The sequence below is a fragment of the Anas platyrhynchos genome, chromosome 7 (assembly GCF_047663525.1).
Source record: "Anas platyrhynchos isolate ZD024472 breed Pekin duck chromosome 7, IASCAAS_PekinDuck_T2T, whole genome shotgun sequence".
Taxonomy (NCBI): Eukaryota; Metazoa; Chordata; class Aves; order Anseriformes; family Anatidae; genus Anas; species Anas platyrhynchos.
In genome coordinates, this window is record NC_092593.1 from 37,889,677 (window position 1) to 37,914,257 (window position 24,581).

At 38.6% G+C, this 24,581-nt stretch overlaps 1 protein-coding gene across 7 annotated transcripts in view; it reads left to right on the forward strand.

Annotated features, from left to right (window-relative positions):
• The window catches only part of SLC39A10 (solute carrier family 39 member 10), a 191,241-nt gene that overhangs the window by 91,292 nt on the left and 75,368 nt on the right, over positions 1-24,581 (forward strand). The window contains exon 1 of one of the 7 annotated variants that reach the window (XM_038182345.2): positions 14,370-14,605. The exons of the other annotated variants lie outside the window; for them this stretch is intronic. The gene's annotated coding sequence lies outside the window, so the exon portion shown is untranslated. Of the gene's footprint in view, positions 1-14,369; positions 14,606-24,581 lie in introns of those variants that run through there. 7 annotated transcript variants of the gene reach the window in all.

Sequence of the window (24,581 nt, forward strand, 5' to 3'; positions counted from 1 at the left end):
GGTGGGTTGTTGTTTTTTTTGGGCTGGTTGGTTGTGTTTTTTGTTATTTGTCATTGTTGTTATTTTTACTAACTTCATGCTTAGTGAGCCTTCAAAGCCTTCTCTAAACCTTTAGAGATTCTTATGTTATTAATTTTAAGACAGGTGGTAGCAGTGCCTAATACTTCTTTGGGTCATTACAAAAAGGAGCCAAATCTTGGTTCTCCTCTTCAATTTAACTCAAATTCTATGATAGTCTCCTATCTAGAAATTAACATTTGAGAAGCAATGTTGTTTCCCATTCCTTTCCAATGTAGTCTGGAGTCTTATATTGCTATCAACACAAATTTTTGAATCAAAGCCTGAAAAAGATGGTCTGTATTACTTTGTGTAGACCATAACACTTTATCTACCATCTACCCCATCTACTTTGCAGTAAAACTGCAAATCATTTAAGCCTAGAGTATAATTAGTGTTCGAGACCTGTAGCCCAATTACACACAGCTGCTCCTTGACTAAGTTCTTACCTTACCCATTTTCTTTTCACTGAGAAGATACTCAGAGCTGCACTGATGTGCTGTGGACAGGAAGGAGAGAGAAATTAGCTGTGTATAGTACAATTATTCCCTGATAAGCAAAATAATTTCCTTAATAGCCATTTTTCTGGCTGTTAAATGCCATTTGCTCCTACTTTCTGAACTGTCTGCAAAATAATAATGAGTCTGTATATCTAGATGTTACTGTTAGCAGGGCATAAACTCTACTAAAGTAAAGGTTAACAGTCACAGTCTGTGCAAAGGTTGCTGTCAACAAATGCTTAGAAATAAGAGAGATGGAATGAAATTCTTCTTATCATAGCTGGAGAGCAAAGCAGTTAGAAACAAACCCATTCCACCAGAAGTCTTGATGTGCTCCAACAAATTGGAGCACCTGAATTGTCTTAGCATGGGGCACAGGAGCAGAACTGTAAACGGAGTAAGCTGATCTTTACATTCTGTAGTTGTTTGTTTCTTTGAAAAAAATGTTATGTATCTCAATCTACTTATGAGTTCTACTGTGTGTATTTTTTTTTTTTTTATGTTATAAGCCAGTGGTGTGCTAAATACAGCTTGAAGGATCTGTTAAAATTCCACTACATGCAGAAGACCTGAACAAGACCAGATTGTCATCAGTAGTGTCTTTTTTGGATTATATTTCATCTTCATTGATGACATCCTTGCTTGACTTATAAATTGTGGTAGAACTGATTGCAAGTTAGTGTCCCCACAGGACAGATAGGGTAAACAGTGAAGGAGACAGAAACTTATTCAACTCTGCAGACATAGAAGGACTTAAAGGCCTGTGACATTAGAAGGCATTACCCAGAGTCCTCTCAGGAGAACTGTGTGGGTAATGTACCACACAACATCTACATAAGATTTCAGAGTGCTAACTGTCGAACATGAAAAAATCATGTTTTGGTCATCTCTTCTGCAGTGATGAGTGAGACAGGTACTTTGGGAGTACTTTTGAACAAAAGAGCAGATCAGTTGAGAAAAATAACTGTAGTATTTCCCATTTGCTTGTGTCATCTTAATAGAATCTATGATAAAATGAGGTATTAAGCACCATTATTGTGGGGCTAAAGTAGGGTGCCTTTTTTCTACAATTGTCGGAATAAAAGCGAAGGTATACCCAACTACAATGCAAGGTAAATTCCTGCATAAAAGAAGAAAATCAGTGAGTTACAAGCAGTGGTCTGAAAACCTTATTAGTTCAATAGATCACCTTTATATAGACGCTAATAATTATAATATAAATAAGGCAGTCAGGATAATGTAAAATAGCCCATCATGTAATGCTAAGTATGTCAAAGTTATTACCGTAGTGTTACAATTACTTGAGTTTAATAGAGAAATATAAGACACATACAGAAAGTAATTGAGATAAAAGAGCACAGTAAATTGGTGTAGTCCTGCAGAAAGTGATGAGCCACTGTTATTAATTTCAACAATTACAAACTTACATAAAGTAAGTTCTGCTTCTCTTGTGTCAATGAATGGCTGTGCTAAAGCAAATAGTCTACACTCTTAATGTAATTTCCTTCATTTGTGAATCTGGTAGGTTGGTTAAACATCCCACCTTGTTTTTTCTATAATGCTGTGCTGCATGTGCTTGAGTGTTTCATCCGCAATTGTAATTGCAGGCAGGGACAGGTGCTGAAGTTTGCTGTAGAGCATCTTGTGTTTTGAAGTGTCTGTCCTGAGTGAAGCAGACATGCCATCAGCCTGCCTCATTGCTAAGGGCATTCATGAATCTCAAATGAAATAACCTAATTCTTTTTTGTGTCTCCCTTACACTAAAAATACCTCTCATTTTCTATCCTGGAGTTATCCCATGAGCTTCTGCCTTTTTGAGTGGCTTTTTGTGAGGGAGGTAAAGAAAATTGACTGTCTATCAAGAGAACGTTCAGATGAAGAACAAGAAAGAGGAAGAAAACATCCAGAAAGATACAATAACAGCCTTGCTTCTTCCTCTCTATGAGAAAAAGTAGGACAGAGATTTTGCATAAGCAAAATAATTGCCACTATAAGGAACAAGTCAAGAAATGCTCAAAGTCCAGCAAGCAAGTCAACCTGTTGGTACCTTGGCATAATTTGCGTCATCCTGGAGAACTTCCCTAGAGAACTTCCCTAGGAGAGGGATTGGGAGAGTCTCTACTCATGATTTAAGGAACATATGATTCTGCCTGACTCAGCTTTGGAAGTCAGATGAGTAAGATTTTATGATTAATTAGGAAATTCAGAAAGTGCTTATATAGTAGGATATCCATCAAAAACCTTGTGGAGCTCCCCCTGCAATGAGTTCCTCTTTGCTAAGCTCATGCATCCTGTGAGCTCTCCCACTTCTCTAGATGTCTGTGACTTTTCTAAAAGCCCCACCAAAATTCTCTGGCCTTATTGCACTACTGCTTTGTGAGTAGTTATCAGGTCTTAAAATAGTCTAAAAAATTAGGGTGACCTAATTTTACACACACACACACCATCTAGCAATTAATTCTTCTGTTCCCAGAACAACCTTCTCCCCTACTGGTTGCACATGCTTGTTCTGCAGCTTCTTCCTCACTCCACCTTTCTTAATCCCAGTGGGTTGCAGATGATCCTCAGCCTGAGTGCTTCCTGCTCCACAGAGCAGGAAGAAGAGATCAAAGCTGTAAACTTTAGTGTGTGTAAAATCCTCGCCCAACCTCCCCACCCCCCTTTTTTTCCACTTGTGGTGCTGAGGAGAAATAAAAAGATGCAGGTATCCTGAGATGTTTCAGCACTTTTAATGAATTAAATTGTATGATGAATGAAACACTTTCAAAGACAGAAGGAAACAATTTTTAAATGTCTGCAAGTTCAGTTTAGTAATTAATGCTTTGCATAGATATTATAGGGGGAACAACTAAGGTTGGATGAGACTGAAAATACATGTTCTGAATTTGAATTTTTGCAGTCAGTCAGAAAGACAATTAAAATGGATAATGGGAAAATAAGGAGGGAGAGTAACAGCTTGAAAAAATATCAAAGTACAACCTCATAATCTATGGATTTCCAGAACCACTTCAGTACAGTCTTAAATATGCTGCAGCATTCCTAGGATTCACAGTTGGAAATCTTTACACTCTGGGAAAGATTGGAGGTCTGTGTCTTTTTAACAGTCTCCCCTCTGTGTCTGAGTATAAAGAAAAAACATGTAAATCTGGGAGAGGGAATTGCTCCTGGGACAAATGTATATGTTTTCCTGCTAGTGTAGGAATGTACAGATTATCAGTCTGGGTCACTTTGTCTCGAAGGATTTAAAGAATTTGTCCATAGGCCTTGTTTTACCAGCTGCTTTTCTTCAAAGGTATCCAAGTGAGCTCTGTCAGCATAAATCTTTCTATGAAAGAGAAGCATCTGCATCTTGCCCCACTATTCACACACCCTTCTGCAGGTTACTTCATGGGAGACATGCTGGTGTGTCACACAAGGGGAAGGAGCAGTGTCAATTGCCTCTAAATTGTATGGATCCTCAAAAATTTCTATCCAGGAGGAGATATTTCACAAGCAGCAAAATCCTGCTGTTGTGGGGAGTGTATTCATGATTCTCTGTGTCAGCTTAACTAGAATGTGATAGTGTTAATTGCTGCTAAGCCAGATCTCATGCAAAAAACTATAAAGTACTATACCAAGTGTATACTTGCATCTCTTTTGGATACAGACCAATTCCTAAGATTCGTTAGAGTAAAAAACAAATTTGAAATACACTTTACATTAAAACAGAGTCAAAGGAAAAAAAAAGCATTGTAGTTTATTGAATAAGCTATTTCAAGCTTGAGAACATTTTCAGAATTGCGTTTCAGGCACAGAAAATCCAAATCTTAATTTTTCACATTAACTCATATCCAAAAGGGGTGTAGAAATCTTGAAATATGTGATATAGAATCCCAGAATATGATGGAGACCCCTTTCCCCTGCTAGTTAAAGTTTAATATGCTAATTCTTGCCCAACACATCAAAAAAAAAGGGGGGGGGATTCATAATGTTGGTTGTTGAAGTTGAAAAAAATAAAAAGGAACCTCAGGCTTTTCTAATATAAATATGTATGTATTTCTTTTAAAGTCTGATTCAGTATCCACTGACATCAAAGATTGGACCTCTTTTAGATGAGACTGGGCATTGAAATGAAGATGCTGTTACCAGACTCTGCCCAATTATGACTCTCATGTGAAAACCCCATTATTAGTGTGTATTTGTATCAGGCTCTACAAATTACCACAGTATCATTCAGTTACTGTGGCATATTTTGTCTTTAATGTTTGGATCTTTTCAGAAATTATCTCTGTTGTTAAGAGATACATGTAAAAATACTATCAGTTCAGAATCAGGCCATGAAATGTATACATAAAAATGTATTCCTCCTTTGAGGAAATTTATATTAAGTTGGAAAATCCACCAAAAATCTGTTTACCCATAAAATTAACACATCAAACTTTATGGCTCAAGAGAAAATGTCATAAATACAAAAAGTTAAATCATTTGCATAATTCAGACAAGAAATACCATGTCAACTACTGCCAGTTTTATTGGTGTTATGTTAAATGATCCTTTCCTGCATTTGCTTCGTTGAGCCCTAATAACATTTGCCTTTCTTCCTGAGTTGAAGTCACATTAGCGTGGCAAACACTAGAAGGGAAATCTTCTGGATGATTTATGTGAATGATTTATGAGGGTCTTGGTATGGCAGCTTTTGACAATACCTAATCCTGGAACCTTATCCGTGACCTTCACTAACCAGAGAAATATTGCCAATTGTTAAAAAAGGTGAACTTAAAGTGCCAAATTAAAAAAAATAATAATAATAATAATAAATAAAAATAAAACTGGTTGGTGTAGGAAAAGGAAAAGCACATTTCCAAACCAGAGTTGAGCAATTATGAAAGTCCAAGTTCTGGTTAACAAAATGAAGTCAAAAAACAGTCTGTGAGATAAGGCATACCCCAAATGTGATGTGGCAGGCAGTTGCCCAGATCTGGCACTGTGTCACTGAAGTGTTACTCATTGTGTCAGTGGTGTCACTGTGCCTTACCTGTTGGCTCCCCTCCTCACTGCACCCTGAGCTCAGAAACTTTCTGTCCTGCTGGATGGCTCCCATGTCTTATGGAACATGGGCTCAGATCTCAGAGAGAAAATAATCTTATTCTTTTAAACCAGGACTGAGGCAGAAAGGTGGTTGAGATGGCACCTATCAATTTTGAGAGGCACATTTGGAGAATCTATGGGCAGCTAGAGTTGTTCTTGTATCCTGATCTAACATGTCATTCAGTTCAGCTTTGTTCTACAAAATCTCTGAAGTAAAGGACAACTGTATCCTGGAAAAAAGTGTTCTTTGGATAGTAAGTGTGGGGAGAATACTAGTTATCATAGTTACAGTGGCATTGCTATTAACTGTAATTGATATTAGAAGTGAGGAAAATAGCCCATGGAGAACCTGCTCTTCTTCTCCTTCTAGCAGAAGGAAAGGGAGCCCAAGCAGAGCAAATGAAGAAGCAGCAGTCCCCTGCAGTCCCTGTTCATATGGGGACTATAAAAGGCATTTCTAAACTGTTTAGAGTAGGGTACAAATGAAACCATAACCCATAAGCTGCTATTTATTTGTAGTCTAAGGGCACCCAGCAGACCTGATTATGGAGCAGGTCCTTGTTGTGTTCGGTTGCTATTCTGCTCATAAACATGTGCAAACAACTTGCCATGCCTGTACTAAACTCCTTATTGTAATTTCATAGCAAATTCTATTCCATATCAATTTTCTATTATAGTATCTATGCATGTATTTTGTGCAGCTTGTGTAGCAAGAAGCTTAATCTGAAACATCTGCAGCAAGACAAGATGATCACATAAACATTATTTCTTGCAGCAGGTTCCGTCTATAAACTACACTGAAGTCTGTTTCCACTGTGTCAGCACAATCCTACCTTTGCATTTCCCTTTTATCATCAAAATGGAGAACAAAGGAAAATAAAATACAAGGGGAAAAGTCAAATTCCCAGGCACATAATCAGTGTGTTCAGACAGAAACTGACAAAGCTCTGAAAATTATGTCCCTACTCTGTAAACCTGTTCAATAAACTGCATTAAGTATCGCTGCTGAGTATCTGTTTATGTGCCTAAATTCCCAGTAAGCCATATGGAAAATTACTTTCTAATGTGGAATCACCAGAGCTTTTTGATAGCAAAAACTCAACACACATGCAGAACTGCTCCAGAGTAATTCATGTAGTCAGCAATCTGCAATTTTCAGACCCTAATGGATACAGTAGACACTTAAGGGATATCAACTTCAGCAGTAGCAGCACTGTGCTCTATCACATTGCCCTGCAATATATGCAATGGCTCACAGTCTCTAAAATGTAAAAGACAGTATAAATTATCCTTGTAGTTGGGATTTAACCTGGAAGTTTGGTATCTGTACCCAAGCAATTTCTCCTCAATCATGCCTACTAGGCACTTACGGCATGCTGCTCAGCATCAGACATGTTTCAGTTCTAAAGATCCTTTTACGCAGTCTAATCTGCTTATAAAATGTAATAAGGATGCAGCTTGCCATCAACACACAAATAGCTTTTGTCAGCAAACATGCTAATTGCAAAAATATGCGTTTCAAGACTTTCCATGTTAGTTCCTTAATGGACCGAGCACATTAGATGTTTTCTCATTACATCATTTTGGATATGAGGATGAATGCAAGTCCCAACACAGGTTTCAGGCACTAGAGACTGGAGGTTATAAAGATTCACATGGTAATTGAAAAATTTCACAAACAAAAGGAGTCATTTTTAGACAGGAAAACGCTCTGAATGGAATGGAATACCTGTTAAACCTTTAGTGCGTGCCTCTTGGAAGTCAGTGGAGCATTTGGATCCCCTCTTACTTTGAAAGATGTCAGTAATAAAAGCCTAGTCTTGCTTGATTTGTAGCCTCCTAATTCGATCTTTCTAGTTCAGGATGTTCTTTAGCATCCTCAGTGGAAAATAAGCAGAAGAGATATGTATTTGTACTTCTAGCTGCCTAGGAGGATTTTCCCTTTTATTATGATCCACTAAACTGGAGCAGGATTCAATTAATAAAACATACTCCTAACTGCAACTGCCTATAATATGATAAGTCAGAATATCAGAGCCCCTGGTATAAATGCAAACATGTCCAAACTTGAATGTCTGGTGAAAAGTAATTCATTACTGGGGATAATTTTAACCTAAATAAATTAATTTTGTAGGGGTAATTTTGTAAGAGTTTTCCAAAAGCTGCCCTGGCTAGTGCAACTACCAAAGTAGCAAACTGTGTAAAAGCAACACCAAACAGAACAGGGAATAAAGCTTATTTTCAAACCTTGAACATTGGCTTTGTGCACAAATGTGAACTAATGACACTGTGCTGTTTGCCACTGCTGAATTCCCTCCTTCAGACTTTAAGGATGGGAACTAAGTAACAGCAAAAACCCATGGGTGATGGGACAGCCTTTGTGTCAGAGCTCTGTGGCATGGAGTTCAGTCTCAGCCCCACTGCAGCCAGCACTCCCGTGCTCAGGGCTGGAGCAGAGCCTCACTGCCAAGAAGAGGATCCCAGCATGCACAGGCACCAACACGTAGCAGATCAAGGCATAATAGCCGCGTCTTCAGCAGCGGGAAAGAACTGTGAGAAAAAAACTTGGGGCCAAAAACTGCCTAGAGCCTAAACACTGGGAATGACTTCATTTTTATTAAGGCAGAAAGGAAGGTAGGAAGTCCTGTTATGCACAGGGAAGGAAAGAAGTCCTTGAGGCTCATTGGTGAAGTCCATGATTTGAAAAGCACTGGTTTGACATGAGGATAGTAATTAGAATAATGTTTTTTCTCCAAATAAATTAATAAATTAAAAAGAATGTTGCATTCTCAATATTCTTAAAGAAATATTTTTGCTGGTTATAAATAAAACAATAAAACCGAAGACCTCTGACTAATACATTGCAATTGGATTTGTAGGTTGTCATTGAACGTTTGTGTCAAATGGGGAAAATAATATCTCCAAAGGTGTTGAGCTTAAAATGAAAACCAGCAAGTTGTTCACAAAGACAGTTTAGTTCTTGGCAGCTCTTCTAAGAACACATTGACTGATCTCTGCCCACATAAAAGAAAAGCCTATACTTAGTGCCTTCAATAAATTGAAGGTTTGGATATTCCAAGCGGGTGTGAAGAATATGAGGAAAATGTAGGTTTAAAATAAAATGCCAGGTATTTCATCCTGCACAGTTCTTGTGATCAGTATGGGGAGAGCTGGGAGAAATGCACCACAAATGGAAAGAAGTCGGACTAGGTGAACTCTTCTGACCTTAAGATGTAGATATGATTTAACTGAGTTTTATGGGACTCAGTAGCACAGGCACCTGGACCAAACAAGTTTTGTGAGAATATTCATTTGCATATTTCATGTGACTTCTTACATTTATTGTAATTTAGTATCTGTATCAAATTCCTTTCTTTACCAGGTTGTTTCCCATCTTTTTGTTCCTTTTTGTTTCTTATTTCTCTTCCTTCGTATCCTTTTCTGCAATAGCTTGTCTTTTTCTAATTTAGTGTTGCCAGCTGCTTGCTTTCTTTCAATATTTACTTGCATATTGCAATGCACTCATGTTCCTGTTTCCTTCCACCATCATCATCAGAAAATAGCTACTGATAATGTGACATTAGCTGATATTAATTTTGCTGCTTTGCCTGCATTACTAAGCATATTTAACCTGGGAGATTGACACAAGTAATAAATAAATTTTATTTATTTATTTTATTTATTTATTATAAATAAATAAATAAATAAATTTTTAAAGTGCTAGCCTTAAAGTATGTTTCACTGCTGTAAACAGAACAGGGATCTTCCGAGTTAATGGACAAAATCCTAAATTAAAGAAAATTCTTCTTTTCCTCCTCCTGCTCCTTCTCTCTCTCTCTCTTTTTTTTTTTTTTTATGTGAAACTGAAAGATAAGTTATTCCAGTTACAAATACAGGATATTCTTTCAGAGGTATCTGTGTCACTTCATCAGTGAAGAAGCTGACTGAACAGTTTTGGAAGGGTGCTCTCTCATTCCCCATCTCTGCTTTAGAGAGGCTGCCATGTTAGATAGTTTCCTAGTCTTCAAGTTAGCCAGTAAGCATATTGGCACCCCTGCCATTAAATGGAAGTTCTTTTATAAAACTACAGCACTTTTAAGTCCAGTCCTGCCTTATTCATACATCAGTTAAGTTTCATTTCTGGATGTTTGTCCTCTACATTAACTTATCATGCCAAGCCCAAAATTATACCTAGAACTAGCTCCAGTGCACTCTCTACAGAGGATGCAGAAGATAAAAAAGTAACTTGCTGGTTCTTGCACAACCCATCACACTGTGATTTATTATGAAATCCATGAAGAATATGATTGTCATTAGTCTCAAACCTTTGAATCGGGTCCTTTGAGAATGGATGAAATTGCACTGCATGATGTTATGAACTAACAGGCTTAAAGAATTCAAGTGTGGATTGTGGTACAAAATGTTCAGAAGACGTTTAGTTAAGAAAAATAAATAAATCAAACAGCCATTTCTCTATTTTTGAAGGCAAGAAGAACAAGGCAACCATTTTACAAAGATGTACATAGATACAAGATGTCAAGTGAAGAGGACCAGCTTCCTCATTCATTTTCTAGCAAATTAAACAATTGTTTATATCGGAGGCATCCTAACAACGTGATTAAATTAACAATTATTCATTGTACAACAATCCAAAGTAAAAATGCTCACTGAAAATATGAAGGATCTAAACAAAACTATTTATAAATAATTGGGACTAAAGTATTTTTTCTATATCAAGTATTTAGCAGTGGGAAAAAAAAAAAAAAAGAAAACTCTTTAAATTATTTATAGCAGCAAAATTAACTAGTTAAGCAATTAATAAATTTGCTTATTCTGTAACTTCTATTGCTGAGAATTAAAGTGCATGGATGGTAAGTAGAGTCTTGTTTCATGGCAGTCACAGATTTTATAGTGCATGAGAAACTGTCCCATCTTTAATTTTAGCTTCCATGGTATCTAACTTTTCACTTGAGCCTGCACAGGATCAGCACTTTTCTCTTGTATGCCTCTATGAGATTATAAAAAGCCATCTTATCTTGTAAATGGGTATTTATTCATCTTACAGCAAGTGGTTGAGGGTACACCTTGTTCATTAGCACAATTACTGACCTAGTCATAATTAAATGAACTCTGCATTTGAACTAATAGGCTGTAAACAGCAATGAATAAGGGCACCTAAGCAGCAATTTAAATGCATCTATTTTGTTGAAATGAGTATTATAAAAAAGAGAGAGACTTAGTTCATATTAGAAATAATTTCCTGCTCGAGTCAGCATCTTTATATTATCTCATGTGCTTATTTACTTTTCATATCATTACTGCTGTTGCTTTGCTATATCTCTTTTTTTTTTTTTTTTTTTTTTTAATGATAGCATCAGTTTTTCTCAGCCAAGAATCTTATTCTCCATAATTGCTTCTCATATTAGAACTTTTCAGAGATGAGTGGCAATTTGGCACTAGTAGTCGAGGTGATGCTGAGGACTTTCTAGACATGCAAAACTAAAAACACGCTCTCAGGAGAGTGGAAAGTAGTCTCACCACTAGATGTAGGTTCCTAATTCAGCTGATGACACTGACCAGCACTAGGCCAGCAAATCCATTTAGGGCACCTCTGATTTCCGTGAAGATAGAAAAGCCCTGCTCATTGTTGTCCTATGGAGAAGAGTAATTTAGACTTTCTCTCTGTTGAGACACTCATGTGCTGCTCATTAGGCGTTGATTCTCAATTATTATTTCTTTGAATGTCATGTGATGACTCCTTAAAAAGTTAAATTTCTTGTAAAAAGTAAGGGGGTGGTGCTATGAGAATTATGTAATGCAGAGAGTAAATCGGGATTTCCTAGAGTGGCATTCATAACATTGTTGTACTGAGAATTGACTTTTCAGAAGAGAGATCTTCTGAAGGGTTTAGGTCCAAATGAGATAAGAAGCAATGATTTCATGTCTTGATACCTGTTGTACTAAATACTGCCTTTTTCATACTCTGAATAGCCAGAATTCGATGATAAATGTGATCACTTTGTTCAGAAATTCAACTTAACCTGTTACGTACTTTGTGTAAGATGGAGAAACAATCTGTTCATATTTAGGATGGGACAAAGGGGAACTGTAAAACTGCCATAAGAGTAATTGCAGATTCAGAAAACTGGTGAAGAAAAGATACTGTAGATGTGGAAATTTCTCTTTTCCTCTGAATGAGGTGCCAACAAGCAAGTTGAAGGAAATGAACTAATAAATATGTCTAACTGATTTAATTTTGCATGGCAATGCCTTGAACTTAGTTTAGTCCTTAGTTGCATCAGTATAAAGACAGAGAAGTTACAGTCACAGGAATCAGACTGAAGGCAGACTTTTATTGATTATTTTTTACATCAAGTTAGGAGGAAACAGCACAAATGTGAAGCTACAAGTCAGTGACTCCCAACAATAATTTTCCTACAGCGTTTCCTTACAAACTTTCAAAAAAAAATGTGTATCTTGTAGGGACTGTTAGGATAAACTAGAGGCTGAGAACACTGAAATCTTCTGAAATAGAAGATGGTGAAGAAAGTTCACTGACTCTTTAGAAGCAACACTTACTGAATCAAAATAGTATGTTATGGTACTGACCTGTACAGGATGCCAAATAGGATATGCACCAGTTCATCTGCAAACCCAAACCTCCTTGAACCCACAGTCTGTGTACTCATGGCTAAATGCATCCTGTAGGCAAGCTTGGCTACCTGCTGCTGAAAATCAACCTATGACAGCATAATTTGATGGGCATGCCACTGATCATATATTCTGTCTTACAACATCCACTGGCCAGTATCAGGAAGGCAGGATATTGCTTCCTAGGGAACTACTTGGCATCACATGTTGTAGGGCAGATGAGAGATCTGGGCAGCTTCAGTTCAAGTTGCTGTTATAGCAATACAGAATTGCAGGTCCTGAAAATTGAGGTGCTATATGTCTTGTTCAGGGATATGCAGACTCCTGTTCAGCCCCTTTGATGAAAGAAATTGTAGCCTGGGTAGTTCTGAAAATAGTCAGGTATGTGTGGGAATACTGAGACATTAAAACCACCCTTCTTAAATTAATCTGGAAATTAACTTACATTAGCGTAAAATCAATGAGTTTAAAATCCAACCCAGAAATTCTCTCTGGGAAGACCTTTTCCTATGGCTACTGTTCACGAATAGGTTCACCAGTCTATGCTACAAGAATTGCATAACTGTATTTTGGGGCTATATCAAGTGATCCAAATTTTCTCACAGCTCAGACGTTGGTTCTAAAAGTTATTCACATACTTGGACATCTTAAAAAGAAGCACAAATGTGGAGGCTGGTTTTCTTAGGCCTTCCATAAATACTGATGGAGCATGAGGACTATTCTAGGAGATGGTCCAGAATAAGAATATCTAAATTAGGTTAAAATGGGGCAATATGAGTATCCCCTCCTTCCTTTGTACCTCCCAAAATTATAATTCAGATGGCACAATCCAGCGCTTAAGATAAAGGCAACATTGTATGATTCCTTAACTTCCAGGACACTAAGCTGCTCTAGATACTAAAATGGCATCCCAAATAAACTAACATAGGCCTCTAGACTTTTATTCCAACCTTGCACTGCTTTTGTACTGGTGGAAGTCTTCCCTAACCCCTTCAGTCCTACAATCTTTCTAAAGTTTACGTTCTGGAGCTATTATCTGAGGAGTCCTCAAATCTAGAGACAGCACAACTTCAGAGTGGTTTCAGGCAGAAACCTCCAGGAATGCTGTCCCACCTACAGAGACCCTGGCAGGGAACTTCCACAGGCTATACGTATTTTCAGTCCTTTGATGAACAAAAATGAAGGTCCAACCAGAAGATGTTGAGCTCATAATTCATAGTTCATAATTTGGGCAACAAGACACCCCACTGATGGCATTTTGTAACCTTTGACTAGACAAATCTCTACAGCCTGCTAGTTGCTTCATGAGGTAGACTCCTTGCTAAACTGTGCTGGAAGTTTCGTGCTTGGAAAGAAAGTGCTGAAAGAACCTTTGAAGTCAGTGGCAATGCTTTTATAAGCCTGTCTCATTTTATCCAGCATTAAGAAAGGGCCCTAGTGTGTTTCATGGCACTCTGTGGCTCAATTGCTTGTGTCTTTTTCTCCTCCGACTCTTTCAAAATGAAGAATGTTATTTCCATATATCCTCACAGGGTATATGCCATTAATGACCATCCAGACTGCAGCTGTATATTTATTTCTGTGTATTGCACACTATCTGTGAAGTCTTTTCTTTTAAAGTAGTTCAATCTTTTAAAAATGTGAAACAGAGGCCAGGTGATTTGTTCCCAAAGATAATCAAAATCTTCAAGAAGTCTCTGTGCTGGTTTTTATACACAATTCTTGCCTCTAAACTTTCTAAATCTAAGTGCTAAAGCGAGTCAAAGGTAGGAAGGTGAATCGACTAGGCACTTGCATTAGGATGAGATAACTCAGTGCTTTCATACCGCAGGATAGCTATTTCATGATCTTTTGCTTGTGAAGGGAAACAGCAGTTCTGATTAAACACTATTTTATCTGTGCTCTTTGTAAGCATAACTCAGTGAAGATGGCAGTATGATATGGCTGAGTTTTTAAGGCTTGTGCTCAAAAGACATGTATCTTTAAGGGTAGTACCTAATGTGGATTCTCTAATTAAGAACACCTGTAGGGGCCTGACCAGAACCCGTGGTTCAGCAGCAAAACTGCCGAAGGGCTCTGAAAAGGCAAAAACTTTGTGTTGTCTTTTAACCTAAATTATAACAGAGTTCAAGCCTGTGCCAAGCAGAGTCAAGCTATATAATTTATGAGCTATGAGGGCAGCTCTGGGCCCCTCTGAGGTGATTTTTATCAGTGCAGTAGCATAAACAGTTCTTCTTTACTTGAACGCTGGGAAAAGGGAGCACTGGAAAGCAGGCCGTATAAAGGGGATCCAACCTATGCTCGGATCTGCGTAGCCTGCGGATGTTCGGGTAAGTGTATTTGCATTCTCTGTTTTCTTTTTGGAGCAATGGCTGAGGAAGGGGTTTGTTGAACAAGGTTATGCAGAGCTCTTCAGCAGCCTGCTAGAGGAAGCTCTGAGCTGCATGACCCCATGGGGTGCAGTTTGAGCACGCAGTTTTGTTTTCTGCTGTTGAAGTCTTAGCCTGTTGGAGAGGATCTTTTCTACTTTGTTTGATTCATTGTCTGCCTTGGTTTTCGAAGGCCTAGGGATGCCAAACCTCATCAGTGGTGTAATGGGGCTGCCCACAGTAATACAAACTGTACTCAGCTGTAATGATGGGTTTGGGCCCTTGGCTTTGCTTATGTTTTGAAAAACTTATTCCCACACACAAGCAGGTGTTATTTAACAAGTGGAATGCTATCAGATATAACTAGAAGATTGTTATTGAGCATACATTACAAGTAAAAGGAATATTTAAAAAAAAATCTTTTGTAGAATATTATTAATATTCTACAGTAGTAGAATTCTAAGTAGTCAAAACATGATTTGTAATAAACTCAAAGTGACTGTGTAGAACAAAACTCAACATATTATTTTTTTCTTGTATTAGGGTTTGAGGGGCTTTGGAAGATTTAAACAATAAGCTCTTACAGCATCTGCATGTCTCAGCAGTCTCTCTGTAACTAGACAAGAGGTGAGGGTAGCCTAGAGATACCAACTAATTGGAGTAAGAATTAGGGCAGTGTCCGATTGACCCATCTCAAGAAAGAAGACAGGTTCTGGGATCATCTGATATAGTTTCTGTCTCAGTGTTGTTATTTTGTGGTGATTTTTTTTTTTTAACTGTCATTTTGAACGTAATAGTCATAGAAAAGGAGGTACTTTGAAAATGTTCTTGCTTCTTGTTGTTACGTTTATTTCTAGTAGCTTTTGATTGTTTGCTTTTGTTTCCTGCAAATGAAGTTTACAGTACAGTGCAAGCTCTGATGTCTGCTGTTGTTCAAAAGTGCATCTTTAAATTCATATAGTTAAAATCCATCTACTTTTATCTGAACAACAGAATAATATTCAAAAATCTTTCTTAATACTAGCCCTTACTGAGGCGTTAATTTTCTGTGGGCGTTCTTTTCTGAAGCTTTAATTCTGGCCTAGCTTCTTCGTGTAGTCATTTACCGCTGCCATAGTATGGTGGCAAAACCACCTCTATGAGATACAAGTTAAATTTTTTACCCAATGTTTATTTTAGGAATAAAAGCAAAAATCAATAGATCCTGTGCTTTACTCGGTATTTTCCTTTGTTCAAGGAATTGCAATTTCTTGTGTACCTGATGAAGCAAAACAACAAAAATTAAATTCTCAAACAGTGTGAGCACAGTGTTGTAGTGTATCAACGGGCTGTTAAAGTGTGTAGATGAATATCTATGCTTGTAGGCTGTGTTTCTTGAAAAGAGGATAACTGGGTGAGTTATTCCTTCCTCTGTGATGAGTTGGTCTGTTTCTCTGTCCGTTTTCCAATTACTTCAGTTCTCCATGTCTTGATACTAGAAAGTCAAGACCTTATTTTGCTGTCTTCTTGCAGATGGCTGAGGTTCAGACATGTAAGTGGGGTTGTGTGCTTTACTTGAGTCTGCATACCAGAATTATTCTAAAATGTCTGTTGAACTCAAGACTTCCTGAAACCACACTTACAGTTCATAACACCTTTATTTAGCAAATGTAAGAATGATTGTTGTCTGTAAAAGCAATGTAGGCAGACACACTGGAGCCCCAGGAAAGTCAGGGGGGAAAGCACTCTAGCTCCTTTTTTGTGCATCAGTGGTGCACAAGCAGGATCAGCTAGAGCAGGTTGTCCAGGATCACATCTGGCTGGCTTTTGAATATCTCCATGTGTGGAGATTTCACAACTTCCAACATGGTCCGGTTTTTGCCCACACAATATTGTGAGGTGGAGCAGAGAAAGATGTTGTTATTCAGATTGACTTTCTGCATTTTAATTTGTGCATCTTGACTCTTGTGTTGTCACTGGGCGCCACTATAAAGAGCCTCCTTCTGTCCTCTTTACGACTTGCTACAGTAACTTCACTGGAAAAGACAGTTGTACCAGAGATGGTTTAGGCAAGCTAGCTCTGGGCTGTTTTGTTTTGTCTGCAAGATAGCCAGGGTCCAAAGCAGCAACTACTTCTGTAAGAAACCCACTGAACCCCTCTGCTGTAGTCTCCACCAAAGACAGAGGTTTGAAACACTGATGTTCTTCTGTGCTTTAGTAACTTGGAAGCAATAAAACTTCATAGTTTCCTGAACTGACTTGACCAATCACCATGCTTGGAGCACGAGCTTTCAGTTTCTTGGGTACTCTCTTACAGCTTGTCAGCTTAAAGCTTTAGAAACTTTTCGGTTCTGCCTGAATTCATTTGATAAGGGAAATAGGTCATCCAAATCTCTGCGAACTTTGGCTGCCACAGAGATTCCTTACTGCATATCACACTCAAGAATAAAATGTAAAAGAAACTTAAAAGCCTTTGGTTCTGGTTCCCGATGTTTACTGTTAAAACAACTGCAATAGTTGGAGTCTGCATTTTTAAAAAACACCTCTTTGAAGTTACTCTATTTTTTATTTTCTCTGTAATGTTACATGATGAGTGCTGCAGAGGGAGGGATAGGTAAATGCATTTCAAGCTGGGTAGATGTGTTTCAAGATGGGTAGATACATTTCAAGCTTGCCAGTTGCAGCAGAAGGGGACATTTTGTTTAAAAGAAACTTTTCCTGATGAAAAGCTGGAGCCCTGCCCTCATTAAGTGCCATCAGTTGGCATAACTCTCTTGTGTTGCCCAGTTATGTCCCATAAGCCTGGGGTAAGAAGCCTTTCTTGCTAAATGATTAAGAGGGAGTGTCATTTCTACTCTTAGAAATGTTTTACAAAATAATCTAAGAAGTGAGTCAGACTGCAGGTTATGCTTTGACTTAAAACAACCAGGGCCACAGTTCCAAGCCTGAACATGAGCTTGACGCTCTCATCTTGGAATTCTTAAAAATTTTAAGTCATTATGGTCTGTGACTAACTGCAGCTTAGATTGGCACAGTCTCAAAGGCAGGCATTTCCCTGCATCTGGAGAAAAGCAGGCTCTGTCAATGGGTTTTTAAATCATATTACAAGAAAGCTATACAGCAGCTAGAGGCATCGTGTGTAGATCGTTTAATTTCTTTAGCATCATTATCCTTTTAATAGGTGTGTGCAAGGACCATAATTCTTCTTTCAGAAACCCAGCAGAAGAGTAAATGCTGGTCTGGTTAAACCAATGACCTGCGTGGAATCTGAGCTGTTCTTTGTTGTACGTTTACTGTAATGCGTTTGTTCTGTAAACATAAGATCAAGGTCAGATTTCTATTGCAGGATCTGAGCATCAAGAAAAGTTAAATTATTCTATCTAATTCTGATAGGGTTGTTCATACTGTGATTGAATAATAGTGTAACTTTATGCAAACACTACTTTCAAAATATATTACATATGTATATTTTAAAAAAAAAAAAAAAGCACAGGTCTAGTTTCACTGGGTGGTTATGCAGGTTGTAACATCCACTGTGGCTCACACTTCATTTTTGTTGTACCTTTCTTCTAATTGCGAGCCTGTTTAGCTTTGATCCAGAAAGCAAAGTTCGTTATTGCAAAAACTCACAGAAAATGAAAATATTATCAAAGGCAGTTCAAAAGCTTCCCTCTGCCCCATTCTTAAGTTCTGTAGATGGGATCTGAGATGGATATTTGCCTTTTCTTGAAAGGAGAAACAGAAAGTAATGTCTTAGAACAATTTAAGGGTATATCAGACATGCTTTGTCCCTAAAATAAGGTATGTAAGTTGCAGTAGTTAAAGTATTCATCTTGTTAATCCTTGTGAACAAGCACAGAACGCTGTGGCCAGATGAACCTGACAGCATTCTCCTTAGAAATGTGTAAGTACATTGTGAGGTCTGCTGGATTTCTCTGTAATGCAGTATGGGATGTCTCTCAGAAATACAAGAATATAACAGCTGTTGTTTTTTCCTAAATCATCCGTGTTTTCCACCTGTCACATAACAGTAGTTTGTGCATAGGTTTTCTTTAGCTTTGTACAGATCTCCATTAAGCAGCCAAGACTGCTGGTCAGATCCCAGGGAATGTATGGGTCAGGAATAGATCATGCTCACCAAGTTGTCCAATGCCTGTCTATACATTATCCACACCAGTTTTGGTTTATTGTTTTTTTGGTGTTTTGTTTTGTTTTTTTTAATTATTGCTCACCTGACAATTGTGGTGCTCGTAGTATATGTCTGGGAAGCACATAGACCTGTCTCTGTTTTTTCTTTTTGTTCAGCTTATTTTATGTAATATTTGCATTCAAGTCTCATTTCTGCTAACAGAAAATTGAACTGGAGTTGATCCTAAGATGAATATCTACTGGTGTTTCCCTCAATATACTAGGGATTTTATGCTTCAACAAAGCCTTTTGAAATGCTGTTTGTGCTTAAAGTGAAATTACTGATGAGAAATAGTTCTTGTAGTAGGATTGGACAGTGGTAGTCATGCAAAATCCCTGACTTCCTTCAAAAGCTTCTCTTGGAGGTCCTCTGTCTTGACCTGGTGTTGGGTCACCTGTAGGAGGGCCCAATGTGTATGATATTGGTCATTATTCTGCAGTGACTCTTCTCCAAATCAGACAGAATGAGTATTTTGCCAAACTGGACAAGCAAACTCAAAAACACTATTAAACATCTCACCCTAAGATATATGCTATAGGGAATATGCATTCTGTGATGTGAGCAGCCAGCACTTAGATATGACCTTCTCATTGAAGATAACTGTGGTGTGTTGGAGAGTACAGAGGGATGCCCAACTATGAACAAAGCAGTGCGTGGTGGGGTAGCTGCTGAAAGACTGCTGATAGCGAACATCAGTAACGTATCTTCACACAAACAAAATCCCTGAAAGTGAAAGTAGTACTGTGACGTAAACAGGTCAAGGAGGTATGGAAAAAAAAAAAAGAAAGAAAAAAAAAAGAATCTGGAAATCATCAGCTTGAATCAGTCGACAGTTTGAGGCAGGAAGAGCAGCAGGCTTGGGAAATCTGAGAATTGTCTGCATCATGCACCTTCTAATGTAAAGCCTTCAGGGGAGGGAATAACATTCTCTGATGGTGGAGGGTGAGCTGGATGCCTCTTATAGTGCCGTTGTTCTTGGGTAGTTGAAAAGCTGGCTACAATCATAGCAATACTACACTGGTAGGAGGCTTGAAGATCAGGAACTGGTAGCACAGTTACCAGACAGGAACTATGTCTGTTCTGTTGAACTTCTGTGTTGTATTTTAATCCTTAAGAAAATAAGATGAAATATAGCAGCACTTCTTAATTAAGAGAATTTCATAGATGGCTAAAGGAAAAAAATCCTGCTGCTAAAACAGGTCTCACAGTAGTAAGGCATCATCAGGAAGGTACACAAAATCAAAGGGAAACTTTCTTAGTAATTTTAGGAGATGGCTGGGGTTCTACTTATTCGTAGCACCAACGCCTGGCGAAAGAGGGCAGGAAATACTTGGAGATATGGAGGGAGACCAACCCATTTTACACAGAAACAGAGCATGTTTGATGGGCAAGCCTGAAGTGAACATTTTCAGGCATGGACTACACAGGATCATGAAGAGGCAGTAGTTAAGGAGAGAGGAAAATAGTACCACAAGGACTAAAAAGAAAAAAATCTTAAGTGTGCATTCTGGTTATGTGTGCTAAACTCACTGTAAGCCAGAAATAAAATACGGCTTAGGTTGGCAACCTGATTTAGGGGGGCAGGGGTTACTATGCTGTTATAATGAATCTTAAAAGCAGCTTGGTTGATTGTAACAAAAGGAATAGGAAAACTGGGAAAAATCAAATCACATTCTCTGAAAGACGTTGTCCCAAGACTAATCTTTCAATATTTCAATTCAAATATTTCAATGCAGACCACGCTAGTAACTTGAATCTGACAAACACTTCAGTACTGCCAGGTTCCTTCTTCCTTAGATGTAGCCATCGATGAACACTGCTTATTCACAGTAAGCTTCAGTCCAGTTCAGCTGGAGCTGCTCTGGTTTGATCTGTTACACAAATAGTGTACTTCCCTGTTAGATTTGATTTATGATTTCTTTTTAATCTGTGCTAATTTTTGGGCCCCTTGGCAGTAGTTCATAGGTTGAAAAGTAGCGTTAGTGACTCAAAAGCTGTTGCCAGGTTTCTGTGGTTTGCTTTTGCCCATACTAAGCATTAAGCAATTAATCTCAAGGTTTTAGGCATGGCAAAACAAAACAACATCTCAGATGTGGCTTATTGGCAGTATGAGAAAACTTTCATTGGCAGTGAGGAAGAAAGAACAGAGTATCACAAGCAATAACTATATGACAAAATGCCTTTGTAAGCAGAGACTAGACTCAATATTTGCAAGATTTTTACTTGTTTTCCAAGTATTCTGAACCACAGATAAACTGTGCTTTGATAGGTCAAACAGAAAACTTTGTAAGAACTGTAGATAACTCATAACACATACACATTTCTAACATCTTCCTGAAAACTACACGACTTTTTTTTTTTCTTTAAAAATATTTTTCTCCACAAAGGTGAAGTTTTCTTTGAAAATGGTGCCAGTTTTTGTGCAGGTGAATTAAGTAGCCTATAGCAAATGCTGCATGAACATTGGGCATACAGCATATGGCTATCCACACTTAATCAAAGTGACTTATCTTTTTGTGAGTATAAATAGCCACACAGCACCCACGATGCTGGAAACATTTGATGAGCTATATCTGAGTGTGTATGGCTGAAACACTGAGTTGAATGTATTTTCATGCTACTCAATGGGCGAAACTTTCTGAAAGACAATAGAGAAAGACCGCAAGAATTCTGTTTGTTCTTGTTCTGTGCTATTGTAATATGCTCTGCATTTTTTATTATGTAAACTGGAATAAACCAGCTGCAGAGCCATGTTCAAAGTGTTGTTGGATGACATAGGACAGTAACTACTTGCATATCTGAGCCAACCACGAACTTCCCAGTGCTGTTGCATGACTTGCCTAGTTTGTTTAAAACAGGGCTGTAGTTTAGGACTCAAAGCTCCCAGGTTCACTGACAAGCTGCGCATCATGCTGAGCTCTGATACTGAGTACACAGGTGTGCATGCATGTTGTGGAATAACTGAAAAGCTTCTTAAAAATACTCCTGAGTTGACAGTAGTTGCTTACTGCTGGGAGCAGAACTGCTCCCTCTGCCCAGCACATGGGACGTGGCACCTCCTCACCTGGGATGTGTTAGCTCAGGGCAGAGGATCACTCACATGCAGTCAGGTTCCAGGCTGGGCTACGAATCGCTGCCCTGGAGCTGCTGTGTGGGGCTGTGCCTCCTGCTGTGGGGGTGCAGCAGTCAAACATCTTGGCTGTGATCCCGGTGACCCGGAGTGGACCACATCAGGCTGTCTCACAGCAAGAAGCACGTGCTGCAGCCCCTGTCCTTCAGCTGGAAGCTGTGCTTCATCAACAGGGGTTACAGACAAGAGCAGCCCCTCAAGAAGCGACCTTGTCTCTTCCATGTTTCTGCTGAAATAAGTCTTTTCAACCTTAATTTTGGTTACACTTAGGCTTCCTCTTCTTTATGTATTAAATCCCAGAACTCTGTCTGACACCATGCTGAAACATGATGTGTGAATGCTGCAAGTAATCATGAGACAAATTGCATCCACCTCAAGTGAGTTTTTATAACGGGTCAACCTAACCAAGGTCACGTAGAAGCCCACAGATGCACTGACCAGTGCAAAAAGCCAAGACTGGCAGGGAAGGCCAAGCTCAGGTGCAAAAAAGCTCTTCTGCTTGATGTCATTCTTTGCTGAGACCTAGGATGAACTCTGTGTGTGTAGGTAATAACATACAAAACAAAGATTATTTAAACCACCAAATGGCTTGAAGCAAACAAAGACTTTGAGGATACAAGTTGCTTTAAAAATACAGCTGTGCCTTCAACATAAATACAAATCAACTCCAACAATTACCCCTTGCATCTGTCTAGGCATATATTCTAATTTCAGGAGAGGTTGTAAGGGTTACTATTTTTTGGTTTGTTTGTTTTTCTCTTCAGCGAAATGCTTGGGTGTTAAGCAAAAACATTGGAACAATACGCTTGTTACTGGAAAGCTACTTCATTATGAAAGTTCAGAGAGAGCTTAGCAAAGCGTTAGTGAAAGTGTAAAAAGAAACCAGGTAAAAATGTTTTTTTGCGGAGAAGGTAGCAAGTGCTTTTGGATTTCCTGTCTTGAGACGTGCTTTCAAGATCTTGTGTAGTGAAATCAAAGGAACTGAGAGGAAGCGCAACCATTTGGCAAGCACTTTAAGTATTTCTAACAGGTGTGCAGAAGGAACATGATCTTTGCTACACTTTTTGCAAGCTGCTTTAGAACACAAAGTTCAGGACCTAAAGTAAACAAGATTTGTATGATTATGTCGTCTCATTTTCCCCTGGAAGTTTTGGAGCTATTCTGTCCCTCTGTCTAATGTGGTAGAGTTTTTAAAGATACCAAAGTTCACCAGCATTTCATGAGAATCGCCATATGAGCAGGGAAAAATGTTCCTATAGCTAGTTGCCCATGTTGATCCTAGTAGAGGATCAACAACAGTTTGAGACGCGCTGCAGTCTCCCAGAAAGCATGGTGAACCATGAGAAATGTTGGAAAACAAAGCAGGAGAAACTAAGGGTATGGATCTGAGGGTATGTATATGGCTTCTGTTTTTCCAACAAGATTCTGTGCTCTGTTCTGTGTTGCTAATGAAGCCACTTTAAATCAGCTTTTCGTAACAGCTCACCAGTGTATGCACTTGGGCTGGTGAGCAGGAGATGCAGGATGCACTTGGTCAAAAAGATCTCTGGAATACTTAAATCTATGCCTGACAAAGTAACGTTTGAGGTGTGTGGTGTTGTGACTGAAAGTTTTCACAGCTTTCATATACCATGAGTAAGTCTCATGGGTACTGCAACTGTTCTCAGCAGTTACATCTTCTGCTTATGAGGCTCTTCAGAAGTGCCTGCTGTTCTCTTCCTTTCTGTACCTCCCAATAGTTTGGAGATTCTGATGTATCTCCTATGCTGGCCTTATTACCATGCTTTAAATATTTAATACAAGTGATACTGTGAATACTTTTTGCAAACTGCAAGATGAGAGCTAGTATACGATCACAGGAATTTCTGCTGGAGATTATTTGCACTATCTGAATGGCAGCTTCTCTAGAGCAACTGAGATTGTGCTAGAAGTACAGTAATCTTGGCTTAGAGGCAGAACTGTTTTCACCCAAATTAGCAGAACTGTTCCTGATGTTGCTTCATCTACCAGTAGACTTTGCTTCTGTATGATAGCAGTGGGCAAAATTGTCTGTACCACAGCAGCTCAAAGGCAATTGTATCTCGCACGTTGGAGAGCCACAGTCAGTCATGGGACTAAAGGTCCTTAGCTGCAACTGTATTTGAGCTCGGTACCTTTCCAAGCTGGAGTAGAGCCCTCTCTCCAAAAAGCAAACCACGTACTTGCCCTCCTGAGGAAAGAGCTGTTCTCTCCTCCTAACTGTTCTGCTACTATTTTAACAAAGCAAAAATCCCATTTAACTCCCCCTCCTCCGTGAAACAATGGGCCCTGCTTTCTCACAGCCTGTACCACCACTTTCCTACCTAAAGCATATAACCCAAATACAGCTCACCAACCCTGTTCCCTAGAACTTCCTCCCCTATCTTCATACTACTTAATATCATCATCCCATTAATTTTAAATAGTTGGTCTCTATAGTTACCTCTTATCTTTATTCCCTTAGCAATCCTGTTTATCCTGCAGTTGTAGACCCAGTTCTAGTTTGTGAGCCCTTGGAGGCCTCTATGCCTTTTCATGTACGTGTTTACAAGTTACTGCTGAGGGTCCAGCTGTAAGACTAAAGACTAAATCCAAAATTAACTAGATGTAACTGTTCCACA